This window comes from Delphinus delphis, chromosome 2, assembly GCF_949987515.2.
Source record: "Delphinus delphis chromosome 2, mDelDel1.2, whole genome shotgun sequence".
In the NCBI taxonomy this organism is placed as follows: Eukaryota; Metazoa; Chordata; class Mammalia; order Artiodactyla; family Delphinidae; genus Delphinus; species Delphinus delphis.
This window is the reverse complement of record NC_082684.1, coordinates 123,454,849-123,469,185: the sequence shown is the minus strand read 5'-3', so window position 1 is coordinate 123,469,185 and position 14,337 is coordinate 123,454,849. Positions and strand designations below refer to the sequence as shown.

General features: G+C 33.2%; 1 long non-coding RNA gene across 1 annotated transcript; it reads left to right on the top strand.

Annotated features, from left to right (window-relative positions):
* The first annotated feature begins 329 nt into the window (after positions 1 to 329).
* LOC132420781 (uncharacterized) lies at positions 330 to 6,036 on the top strand. The gene is made up of 4 exons (XR_009518439.1): positions 330 to 1,797; positions 2,410 to 2,524; positions 3,077 to 3,231; positions 4,937 to 6,036. It is a non-coding gene; the product is annotated as an uncharacterized lncRNA (long non-coding RNA).
* The last annotated feature ends 8,301 nt before the right edge of the window (positions 6,037 to 14,337 follow it).

The window sequence follows — 14,337 nt, the reverse complement described above, 5'->3', positions numbered from 1 at the left end:
ATTTCACGAAGTACAAATTTGTAAATATCTCATTGTAAAGTATCATGAGGTGGCTTCTGTAAATGTTTTAGCGGTGTAATAGGTAACTAGCAATTGGCCTTTTAGGGCTTTGTAACATTTTGGTGTTTATGTAGTGGGTTTTGGGGGATAGGGGTACACAGATTGTCTCCATATCTTCAGATTTTTAGGTTCTCATGTTATAAGAAAAGATTAGATTGTATACTTTTAACAAGCAAAGAAAAATGCCCATGGGATTTATTTTCATCTTTAGGAAGAAAAAGGAAGACATGAGAAGGGAATTGTCGTTTTAAACCGCAGGTATATTCATAGTTATATAACATTGCTGAAGTAATGGTTATTTTGCTATGCTATGTAAACCTACTGTTTGCAAATTTATATATGTATATGCATGCATATTATAAATGTATATACATGTACATATGTAAAATTAGTTTTAGGGGTATAGATATAGTGTTCTTTCTCATTTATTAGATTATTGCTTTACTTTTTTTTTAATGGAAATAGTATTTCAATTGTAAGCTTAAACGTGTAGAAGCCCACTTCATGTTATATCTAAATGAATGTTAATTTTTATATAAAACGTTTAAGCATTTTATATAATGCTTAAAAATGTTTAAGCATTTTATATAAAATACTGTGGATTTTTTTTTAATGTTTACATATATACATCTGTATGAGAACAGAATTTCCATGATTATGAATATTTTTCTGAGCTTTTGAAAATTTTCTGGAGAGCAGTTAATTTGTATGTTATAATCAGTAACCAATGTCAAAAGTATTCTCAGTTGCCTATAATGTAAATAATGGAAATTTCTTAGAATCCTATCCATTATTATCAAAGTGTAATCGGTACACCTTTTTGAACAACAGTTTGGCAATGACAATCGAAATTTGAGTGTGTAAAATTGTTGAAATGATATAATCTGTTGACGGAATTTTATATATTCCTACTCAAATCCATAAAGAAGAAAGTATGTTATAGATCAAGTATAACAAATAATTTGAATGTATGAAATACACATCATTAAAATAACGATTTTAATGATAGCTAATTCATATGGATATTATTCAAACACTGAAAAAGTATTCTGATATTGAAGGGTGTTTTAAGTTGATTTTTTAAATTGTCATTTTTGTACAAATATCAACTAAGTGTGTGTGCTGAGGTGTGTCCATATGCCTCCGGTTTTTCTATTTGAAATATTAATGGTTACTGTTCCTTGGGAATGGGATTATTCAGACATGATAATGGAGTTAAGTAATGCTTACTCATTAGTGTTACTACAATAGTGATTATTTTAGCATTCTTTTTGAAATTTTTATACATGTGTAAGTTAAATACTAAAACATTGTTTATATATTTGTGTATTGCTACTTGAAAATCTAAAATGCAAATGTGAATTATTGAATAGAAAATTGTCTGGAAAAACATGGCAAAATTTTAACATTACTGTGTAAAAAGATCAGAAAAGAAGGAACTGCTGCCACTTTCTGCCTTTAAAATTTTAAAGGTATTTCAGAAGCAACATTTAAACAGCAGAGGAAATTTTAAAGATACAACCAATTTGTGCCTGTCTTCATCGTTACCTATTGACATCTCGGGAGTGTTGGGCTGTTGTGTCCAACTTTGTATTCCCAGTGACTGTTATGAATAGTTTTTGAGTGATCGTGAAGAGCGTGTGACTTAGATACTTGTGCTAGTGCGGCAAAGAGTTTTACACAGTGAAACAGAGTATTGGACTATCCACGGAAAGAAGGGAGAAGATGGCATTTGAGGTAGGTGCTAAACAATTATATTTGGGGGCTTCCCTGGTGGCGCAGTGGTTGAGAGTCTGCCTGCCAATGCAGGGGACACGGGTTCATGCCCCGGTCCGGGAAGATCCCACATGCCGCGGAGTGGCTAGGCCCGTGAGCCATGGCCGCTTAGCCTGTGCGTCCGGAGCCTGTGCTCCACAACGGGAGAGGCCACAACAGTGAGAGGCCCGCGTACAGCAAAAAACAAAAACAATTATATTTGGGTTGACAAACACAAAGGGTAATTTTATAAGGCAGTGCCATATTTGTGGCATATTGTAAGGGGGAGGAATCTCTTGGGATAAACTCGAATTACTCTTAGTAATGGGCATAATTGGAGAACGGATTGTTTTCTTTTACGGTAGTTGAGTCTCTCAGAAGGATTTCAAATAGGTCTTTATGGCTTTTTAGATTATTCAGAATTGGCATGAAAAATGTTTCAGTAGTCTCAATGTTTGTGCTAAAGGTACTCTGAAAAGGTGAAAAAGTAAAAACAAAAAAAGTCTCTTTGGGCAGTCATATTTGCTAGTTTAATTATTTCCATTCACTATTCCTGTCAGTTCTAAAGTCAAATATTGTATACTTGCTTCTCAGGTGAACATGATGAAAGAAAGACATAACATGCAGATAACCTGAGGATGTCTGACATCATCAGGAACATTATTCCTGTGAAGTTCCTTAATTTATAAATCTGAACTGTAAACCACAGGTAAGAAGGTTCTGGATCAAGAAATGCTGTATTAGGATGAGATTTTGGCTAGGTTCAAGAAAATAACACTGGGGGCAGACTTTGTTCTTGAGTACCTTTGAGTTACAAACATTCCTGAGAATAAATAAACCAGTTATTTTAAAATACAGTTTTATAAAGATGGAATCCATGAATAATGTAGGTACTTATGCCTTCCTTCAATTTACTCATGATGAAAGATGGCAACTAATATTATAAAGGAAATGATCAATATTTTAATAATTATAAATTAGAGAATAGACCAACTATTTTTGCATGTGTAGTTTTGTGGTATGAAAAAGAGAAGTTCATGGCAACCTAAAAAAGATACTAATATAGAAGAGTAGTAGTAATAAAGTCATGTTGAAGTTGGAGAGTTGAATCAGCTATAGGATTGATTAATGAGGAACTGTTACTAAGCCTTAACTGAAATTGTAACAAAGTTCAACATGAGCCTCCATTTACCTGCTACTTCAGTGTTTGGTCAGAATGCTATGTATTTTACCTTATAATGTTTCTTGTTTTTCCCTATAGGGAGATGATAGTTCCAAGAAAAGACACTTTTGCCATCTTTGTTTTTAATCTCAATAATTGGTACCATGAGACCTGTTGCAGTATTCCTCTTTTCAAGTGTTCATCACTCCCATCCATCCCTGGGCCTAGGAGAACCCCTTGGCGATAATGATTGTGTAAGGACACTTTGAGTGCTCATTTGATTCAGGGAGGGGCACTTTGGTTAGACAGGAATTGATTATTCTGCTTTTCTTAAGCTTGATGGGATTTTTGGTGGCAGCTAGTGGATATTGTTCAGGGTAACGTATGAGTAACAAATTATCCTAAAACTTAGTTATGGATAATACATTATTGTGTTATTTCCATGGATACTGTGAGTGAAAATTTCTGACAGTGCTAGAATGTCTGTGGGATCAATTGGGAAGGCCCAATCGAATAATTGAGAGTGATTCAGACCACTGGAGTCTTTGGATACTTTTTCCACTCACGTCTGGCACTGGTTTTAGATGACTTGGAAGGTTGGGCTTAGCTGAGGCTTTAAACTAGAGTACCTTCGCACAGCCAGGTTCCCATATGAATCATAAAAATAAATGTAAGAAGAGAGCCTTGTGAAAGTGACGTGGCCTTTCTGAACTAGTTTCAGAAGTCATGTAGCATCTTTTATGCCATATTCTGTTGGCTAATGGTGCCATATGGCCAACCAAAGTTCCATAGCATGGTGGGATAGTGCCAAGGTGACTGCAGACCAAGACAGCTTGTAAAACCAGATGAAAGAAGGCACAGTAGGTAAGAGCTACAAATGTGGTGCTTCAGTAGTTTTTGTTTTGTTTTCTTTTTGGGGGGTGGTCCTTGATTTTCAGAATTTCACTTCTCTCACACTCAGAATCCCTTGCAGATAATTTGCAACAAACGTCTTATTCATTGCCTGGCATAAAATAAAGTCTTACTGAATTGTTTTGTGATTTGGGGAGTAAATTAGGCAAAAGATAAGAAGTTAAAAGTGCATGGTTTTTGGATTAAGTCAGTTTGGGGAATGCAAAAGGGAAAAGGCCCAGGTGCAATATGTTGATACCGAAAGGTACAATCTTAGAACTACAAAAGCTATGGAACTGTTAAAAAAGAATGAGTGGGGACAATTGTTGATGAAATCAATAACGTTATAACACATACTGAATCTGTGCTCTTAACACACCAGGAGTTTTTCCCTTCATTTTTTACTATACCCCACAGGAAGGTTAATAATTCATGGGATGTGCTGTGAAGAGTGAATGCTGACAAATTCCTTAGACATTCTTTCTCAGAGACCCTCATTGCCTACCTCCTGTCCATGGGATAACCTTGAAAGTGGAAGTTTTAATCAGAAAATGTTTATTTTTTTCTCAGGATAAATCATAGCTAAATAGAAGATTAATGGTTTTTTGGGAGGTACCTACTCAGGAATTTTGATGGACCCTGGAATAATGAATGGGTCAGGAGCCAAATCTTTTCCTAAGTTCCGTTTTAGTCTCTATATCTTTAATATAGTTACTGTTTTTCTTGTCAAATGGACTAAGCTCCTTGGTTATTTTCATTGCAGTATTTAAGCATTGTTATATTTCTTGTACAGAAATGTATGTAGATTGCATGATATCATGAATGAGTGATCTGGAGATAGAAGAAACCATACATAGTAAAAAAGAAATACAGACAACATGAAGAGAAAGTTTGAAGGATCAGTCCATTTAGCAAGATGTAAGAAGAACTCCCAATATCCGGCTTTCTCATTGTTAGAAAATTCCAAAATGAATTTTGATCCACCTGTTATTCATAATAGAATAGCTGTTGCATCATGAAGTATGCTACTAAACTGTTCCCATTTTTTTCCCCAATGTGTCCTCTCAGGTGATGACTGAATAGGAAAAACTGATGCCATTGCTTCTGCCACCATCTTCAGTAAAACCAAAGACAGTCTTCATAATGTATAGAGATTCCTCATTGATGCGTTGCAATGGACACTCCCTGTAGATCACAAAAACAGGCTGAGAAGGCTGAAGTTTCAAAGTGACCTAAAGGGTGATATTGGAGAGAACTGTAACCAGGCATGTTGACTGTTTTCATTGTTGCCATTGGACTAAATCTCAGGAGCTTGAATGATGGAGGCATTATTACACAGAGAAGCTCAGGATGGTATAATTTCAAGGCTTCATTACAGTGCTCCCATAAGTATTAGGTGCACATTTTTAAAATTTTCATTTATCACAGGGAAATTGAAAATTGACTCATAAAAAGTCATCTTTTTCAAGATTTCAAAGGACATGGAAATTTGTGAAGTATAATATTTTACTTCTTAAATGCCTTTTTTCCTCTTCTAATTCTGCCACCTCTGTCTGTGTTATCTACTATTAATGAAATTTTGTGCACATCCTTTTGGGTGTATTGATAAATTAATATGCAAGTTATTTTTTGGGTGGTCTATATACTAGCTACAGATTTTCTACACAGTAAACATGATTTATATATAATTGTAAATTTGTCCAACTAATTTGTTGAAATAATTCCAGTGTATTGGAACTGCTAGGACTAAGGGTATCCAAAATTTATAGTTTTGAGTCCAAACTAGTTTTCCCTACTATACAGACAGGACCTCATCAATCTTGTTCCCCAGTGTTTATGTGGGTATATTTCCTAAAACTGTACAAATGTTACATTTTTAATCTTTGGTAATATGGTATTACAAAGAAATTGCTTTTCTTCTGTTACTGTTCAGCTCTGTCATCTTCATATATGCTTAATCCTTACTAGTCATTTGTGTTATTTCATTTTCTTCTGTTTTTTTTTTTCCATTCCGTTGATATATCAATGTCTTTGTTACAGGTTTCTAAGAACTCATTTTTTATTAAGGATGTTAACCATTTGTCATGCAGTGCAAATGAAGTACCATATTTTATTGCTGTCAATTTACTATGGTGTTTTGTATTTTGGTTGTGTATTAAAATATAATCATGTACTTTATGCCTTTTGAGTTTTGTGTTTTTCTTAAAAAAACACGTTTGTATTAGTATCATTTCTTGGTCTGTATTTTCTTTTTTGCATCAAATATTTTGTCATGTTATTTCTCTTTCCATTAATCATTACTGTAGTTTTAAAGCATTACATATTCAAATTACTCACCTTAACCTAAGTAGTTACCAGTTATTTTTAATTCTACCATAATCATATAGAAATTCCGACATGTAATTGACTGCATTTCTATTTATTGGTTTGCCTTACCTTCTATTGATACTTTAAAATTACTGTTGAGTCTTATCTATTCCATTGAGTTCTATCTCATTTCTCTTCTCTTTCAGAATATTCCCTGTCTGTACTTGCATTTTTTTCTCTCAATTGACGCTTAAAATTACTTTGCAAGTTGGAAAAAATAATGCAGTTTTTATTTCATTTGCAACAAATTTAATAGATTAATTAGGAGAGAATAGACCTCTTTAAAATTGAGTCTTCCTATCAAACAGCAAGGTATGTCTTTCTATTTTTTTATCAAATTGTTATGTTGGGATACTGCTAGTTTAGTTTTTTTAAGTTCATTCTCAAACATTTCATAGTTTTCTTAATGTAATGATGGGGGTTGTACACCTAGCTTATTTTCATATTGATATAGGAAAGCCATTTGTATACTTTTTAAATGCAGTTTCATAGAAATTCCAAAATTATGTTCTTTTTTCACAATTTGTAAGGACTTATGGGTCACTTCAGGAATTTTCCTCTCTTTAATTAAGGATTTTTCACCAGATTTGGTAACAGGTTTAATAAAATGTCTCGTGTTTTACAGTTGATATATTTGCCATTATAATTATTGATTAGGCTAAAAATTGAATTTTTCTAAAAATGAACATTTTTCATCAAGTGAATATGTGAACTAAATTTTGTTTTTCTGTTACATTCTCCCCTGTTATAGTCATTATAATTTTAATTGCACTTTCTGAAAAGATAATCCTAAAAAAAGAGCTTTATTTTGTTCTGTTTTTGTTGGAATTTTATATTTGGTTTATTGGCTATATCAAAACTGTTTTGACTATTTTTTTCATGAAGTAGACTGAAAACAATTAAATACTAGTATTATTTCATTTTTAATTCTATTTTGATATAATCTTATACCTACAAAAATGTAGCAAAAGTAGTACATAGGTTTCTTTTGTTGTTGTTCATTTGGGTTTTTAATATTTCCCAGCTTCTTATATTAACATTACCTGTGCAGGATACAATTATCTAAAACAGGAGACTTCTATTGATGTACTACTATTAACTGATTGTTTTATACATCCAAAGTGAGATCCAGCATTACATATAGTTGTCAAAGTCTCCTTTTCATGATTTTGACACTTGAAGAATCTACAAATATTTTAACCATGAATGTCTCTCAGTATAGGTTTGTTTGATTTTTTTCTTTGAGTTTGAGGTTATATACTTTTGGCAAGAACACTACAGAAATGTTGTAGTTCTCAGTTCATCACTAGGGATCACATAATGTTGATAGTGCCTTATGACTAGCAATGTTACTTTGCTTACTTAGTGTTGTAATTAATAAGTATCTTTTGGGAAAGATACCGCAAGTACTGTTTCTTATCATACTTGCATATGCTAAATTTTAGCATTTATTGAGGTTTCCTGTCAAATCATGATTTTAAAAAAATTCTGTCAATCCTACATTTTATTAATTGGAGTGGTCCAATTATTTGGAACTGTCCATTCTTCTCCATTCAGTTTTTCAATTATTCATTTCAATGTAGACTCATGGATATTTTCTTTATCCTATGGATAAAGATGGATATCCACTACATCACTCAGTTTTTTAAAAAAAATTTTAAGTTATCCCACATTTGGCCTCTGTGTCTTTTTAACATGTCCCTATCCTTTCTCGAGCACTTACTTTCTGGCCATGTAACAGTGTCCAGGTTCATTTTGTTCTTATCTTGTTCTAGCCATTTCTTCTAGGATCCCTGGTTCCTTATGGGAAATAGTATTTGGGAAGCAAGATATGTATCAAAAGTTCAGTTTTATGGCTGAATAATATTCTATTCTATGTATATACCACATTTTATATGTTGATGAACACTTGGGTGTTTCCAGTTTTTGACTTTGAATAATATGGCTAGTGGCTATCCACATTGAAGAGGGACACTATGAACATTGGTGTACAAATGTCTGAGTCTCTATTTTCATATCCTTTGGGTATATACTTAGGAGTAAAATTGCTAGGAGTGATGGTAATTCCATGTTTAGCGTTTTGAGGAACTATCTTAGTTTTTGTTATGAAAAGTTTCAAAGACAAATGAGAGCATAGTAAACTTTCATGTATGTAGGAACTAGATATTTTGCCATATTTTGAAAATTAAGAAATACAGTAATATTTCAGTCCTGAATTTGTATATGTACAGATCACATTTTTAAATAACTACAATGTTATATCCCTAGTTTTATTAACTAGAACCCCTTAATATATTTTAAAATAAATCCTTATGTAAATTTGTTAGTTGTTCCAAAGATATCTATGATAGTTGAAAGAAATCTGAATCCAAGCTGGGACCATACATTTTTATCTAGGCCATTTTTATCTTAGTTTTGTCAAATTTATTAATTATCAATATTCAACCTCGTTATTTTGATATGACATTTCCCTTGCTTTTTTATGTGTGTGTTAAAAACATTTAAGATTTGGTCTTTTGTAATTTATTTCATTTGGGAGGAATTTAATATTCATGTTTGTTATATTCTTATATACACTATATTTTAGTGTATTGAATGCATTTTGGTGAGCTAATTGGTTTAGGTTATTTCTACCTTGAGATTTTCTGTCTCTATCTCATATATTCTCTTTCCCACATACATATACTTGTATATATTTATAGACTATGTAAATACCTTTATAAATTATATATATACACACATATAGATCATAACAGAAGTACAGCCCATATTTGTAGCTGTGTTAGGGGTGCTAGGAAAGATGCATATTCTCCAGTGTAGAGTTCTATAAGTGATTGTTACCATGGTTAACTGTAAACTTGATAGAGATCTGTGTCTCTATCATTCTATTCTATATCTCTATCATTCTATTAGAGATCATTTTAGTCTTACTAAATTGACTTGCTATTGATTTCCTGACCTTAATTTTCTTTTTGTTTCATTTCATGTAGAATATTTGATCATGCTTTCAATCTTCCATGAGCTCTTAGCTCATGGAATGTCTTAAAATATGTCCCAAATAGAATCTGATAATGCATCTTCCATTTTCCCATCTTCTCATTCAAGAAATAACAACTGAGATCTAGTTTTCTTTTATTTCTTCTGAATGTATTTTGTTACCTCAAGATTTGGGGACACCAGTCGTTTTAAGACATACCATCATGCTGCCTCTTGAAAAATATAAAATGTAATCATTCCATATAGTATATCACAGCAGGATACCTAGTCCCACCTATGAAATATTTCTTGATAAAAATTCTCATTTAAACTTCTGTATGTGTTTTTAAAATAGTTGTAGTGTTCAACTCAGCAGTTGAAGAATTACACATTCCGTCTCCTTTGCTGTGTTAATCTATGGTTCTGCAGCATCCCTTGGTTTTTAATTTTTTTCATGTCATTTTCCTTTGGAGGAAATCAGGCTATTTTCCTTTTAAAACTTGCATTTCTATATTCTGGACATGGTAGATGGCATGCTACCTATGATGGTATTTGATATTTTCCTCAATTTTATATGGTATTTAGATTTTAAATGCCTTATCAGACTGGTTTTATTCATTCTTTAATCATTTATTTTAGGACTGTTTCCAAATGCATCACATCATAATTCATTATAAGGACATTATCACATCATAATGTTTGTATATCTTTCTACGATGTCAAGAATCACTCAGTATTTAATTTTGGCATCAGCTTTTCACTTAAAAAATCATGGCCTTTATTCATTATTTCATTAATAGTTACACATTTGCTCTAAATAAGTGATAAGAAATTTCTTAATTTAAATAGGAACTTTCTACAACTGTTAAAATTCTTAATTCAAATGGAAACACAGGATGAATCCTTGATTCTTTCCATTTAATTATCAGTTATAGGATAATGAATTTGATGTCCTATCAGTCTCCAAAGATGATTAATATAAATTCATGTACTATAGTCTAAAGACAGAACTGCATAAACTTGAGTATTTAACAGTTGTATTGCTAATATAATAATGTTAGTATGGCAGTTAGGAAACCCATGTGTACATATAGACAAAGGATAATTCTAACTATTCAAATTTGTATTCAATTTATGGAATTCACTTGTACAGCTTGTAGTTAGGATATTTTTTCTCAGCCTTTATAAAACTTATTTTTATTCTGTTCATATATGTATAGCAAATAATGCTTGGTTTTTATTTACCTTTTAAATGCTTTTTATTTACCTTTTTGTGTTCCTTTCTCTACAAAATGTTTTGTTATGTTTCCATTTGGTTACCTTTACTTACTTTCACTATCTCATTTTGGAAAGATGCACAATGTTTTTTCTTCATTTAGCTCATATACTTTAAAATAGTCTTAAATATATATTTAACTTTCAAAGAATTTGTGAATGTGTTATTTTTGACATTTTTTCGCTTGAAGGTTGAAGACAGTAACATGTTCTGTCTTACTGTTCATGGGAATAAGGAGATGATTTGCACTGATCCTGTATATAGACAGATATGTGAGGTCTCCATGTGTGCCAGAGATACATGAACTTAAAAAAGTTATCAGTAACTCACTTCCAAGTGTATAGTTACAGAGCAAGGACAATGCAACTGCAATAAAAACTGCGTAATGTAAGGTGTTGAATGTAACACATAGTAATCACTGTTCCTTAGAAATTTAAAAATTGCACTTGGAAGATACTGTGAGCACCCTTGGTCTTGGGGTTGGAGAATATTTAAGTAAGTCTTGAGAGATACTCACTTGTCCTTTGTTCTTCCTGGCCCTATCTAGGCCTCTGACACATTGTTCCACTCCTGTTATCCTGCTTAATTATTTCTAAGATAGGCAATGTGAGAAATACCCTCCAGGGTTGCTGCACAGCTTTCTCTACTCCGAGAGAGAAAGTATAACTCACTCTAAAATGTAGCATAAAAAAATAAATAAAATGTAACATGCCAGTGTTGTTTATTTTGCAAGTGTTTAGATACTTTCCTTGTGTCTTCCTTGATTTCTCATTTGAATCCATTGTCAGAGAACACACTCTGATTTCAATTACTTTAAATTTGGTTAGATTTGCTTGTTTTGTGGCTTGAGCTGTGGTCTGTCTTGGTAGATGTTCCTTGGGAACATCTGCCACGGTTTCATGGAGCACACTATGGATGTCTACTAGATCTTGTTGGTTGATTATGTTGTTCAGCTTTGTATATCCTTGCTGATTTTCAGGATAGTAGCCTATCAATTGCTCAGAGTGGGCTGTGGAAGTCTCCAACTATAATTGTGGATATGTACTAGCATTTCTATACTTGTTTGTTACAAGAATCAGTTCATATTGCACACATGCTACATCATGCTCTTCTCACCCAACAATGCCTTGTGAATCTCTTCCAGTCAACCATAATAAAACTAATTCACTGTTTAAAGAAATGTAGCATGCCTGAAATGTGTCATGGGCAGAAGACTTTAATAGGTTGCATATGATTCTGCTTCATCTCTTAACCTGTGTTGATCATAGAATCAAGTGTTGAAGCAGAGGAGAATATGCCACAAAAGGAGAATATCCTGGAACAATAAGCAGTAACATGGAGTAGAGGTCTTTTCATGCATGAAAAGTAATTGTTTTGTTAATCCAGTGAGACTTTGAAGTTGCTTTGACTTTGACTAATATAGATGGATAAAATGCAGACAAGAATTCAAGGATTGATGGATGAATGCATAGAATGGAGAGTTGGATTGATGGTTTAAAACTTGGTTGTAGGAGTGGATAGATTGAAGGAAGGATGTAAATAAGATTTTCTACATAATCAAGCTTATATGGATTTAAGAATTAGTGGGTGAAATAATGCAAGGTTGGATATTTGGAAAGAAAGAAGGCTGGGAGAGATGGATGCTTTACGGAATTTAGGGTACAGTAATGCATGAATGAATGCAAAATTGCCTGAATGTAAGACCAAATGGAAACTAGAATATATATGAGTGGATGGCTGGATGCAAGAATCAGTTAATATTTTGGAAACAAACAGTTGTGTATATGGATTGACGGACTCAATATTCAGTGAAGCTGTAGATAGATACCTAGACATCAGAATTTGAGTGGATTCCAGAATGGAATGTTAGATGCATGGATCATATGCGTGTTTAGATTGTCAGATGCAAGAATGTCTGGCTAGAATAATGGATGAATGTAGGGATCAATGCATATAGATAGATTGATTGCATGAGTGGATAGAGGTATCATTGATGGTTTCAGGGTGGCCTGCTAAGTGGATTGATGCATGGATGGATTGATTCAGGTAGGGATGGTACAATAATTTCATCATTGGGAAAACAGACATACAATAATAAAATCACATATTTAACGTTGAATGAATTGATGGATGTACTGTTGAGGAATATAGGCTAATTTATTGTTATTTTTAATTAATTTAATATATTTTTGGCTGCGTTGGGTCTTTGTTGCTGCACGCAGGCTTTTCTTTGGTTGCAGTGAGGCAGTGAGTGGGGGCTACTTTTCGTTGTAGTGCACGGGCTTCTCATTGTGGTGGCTTCTCTTGTTGCGGAGCATGGGCTCTAGGCACAGGCCTCATTAGTTGTGGCACACAGGCTTAGCTCCATGGCATGTGGGATCTTCCTGGACCAGGGCTCGAACCCGTGTCCCCTGCTTAACCACTGCGCTCCCAGGGAAGCCCTGTTATTTTTAGAATTAGAGAAGTTTAGTGATTGTATTCAAACAGTTGTGATAGTAAATAAGAAAAAAAAAAGAAACCAAAATCCAACTGTAGTGAGTTCACAAGAGTATTTTATCTAATGATGATTTTTTATATTTTAGTAAGTTGGATACTTTTAGGTAATTGATCAAAGAGCCAACTTTACCTTCTGTATATTATGTTGGTCATGATATGTGTCACAATTTTCCCATATTTCCCACCGTTTTAACTGAGGTGTTATCAACTTAAGAAGTGAGACCTTTTCATGGGTCACTGCCTGACATTTCTGTAATTGATCCAAATATTTGTACTTGTTTATCATTTCTATGGATTTTATTCTTCAAAAGTGCTGGTAAGGATTGGTAATGCCAGTGTATTCTTTGTTCCTTTTTTGATCAGTTTAACGTGAAATCCAATTTATAGTATTTTAAACTCTAAAAACATGAATTCCATAAAACATAAGATTGTCAAATTGTGATGTGATTGCCAATTGGATGCTATAGAAGAGATAAAAAGGCTCTTACATTTTGATGTAGTATTGGTACATAGATCATATAGATTTTGATTTACTACTCTTATCTCCTCTCACCAGAGAATTTGATATTATCTAGACAGAGGCTATAATCTCTGTCTGTACATTCAGTAAGTTTTACTTTTATTTAAGTATTAAATGTTTTGGAATAAATGCATTAATGGTAGCTGGATAGAGGGAGACAAGGAAGGACATCAGGCAGGTAGGAAAATGTGAAAGGGGTATAAAAAGACATCAGAAAGCAAAACAATTAGAAAGTAGAATTTGCTGCAGATAATGTGGGTCTTAATGATAGAGGTTGAGTTTTATTCCCAGATGTATGAATTGTGGTATTACTAACATTGTCAATGGGTAGGTAAGGTGGGTGGACAGGAGGAGTTAAGGAATATTCCAATATTAGTGTGATGGAAGGAGGTTCTTAACACCCTTTCACTTGATGAGTGAATGAAGATTCTTCAAATATTTTTAAGCTTTTCTTTTTCCTCTCCCTCCTTTTCTCCCTCCTTCCCTTCCATCCTTCTTTTCTTTCTTCCTTCCCTTTTTTTCTTTCTTTCATAAGCATCTTTCATACGCAAGGGACCAAAGAGATTTGGGCTGTAGGTAAGAGCATTAAGGCCTATATTCTTATTTTTAAGATAGCCTTTTAGTTATATTGATGATGAATTGATTCTTGTTTGAGTTACTTGACACTATATTTCTTTTTCATCAAACCTGTTATGTGGCCTATGTGATCCTTTGAGTTTAACCCCAGATTTTTGAGTGGTCTCTTGTTAGTGAAAGACACTCAAGTCACGAGTTGAAATACAAAGAGTTTTCATCCAGTTATGACCATCAGAAGTTGCACTAGCACGAAGAATG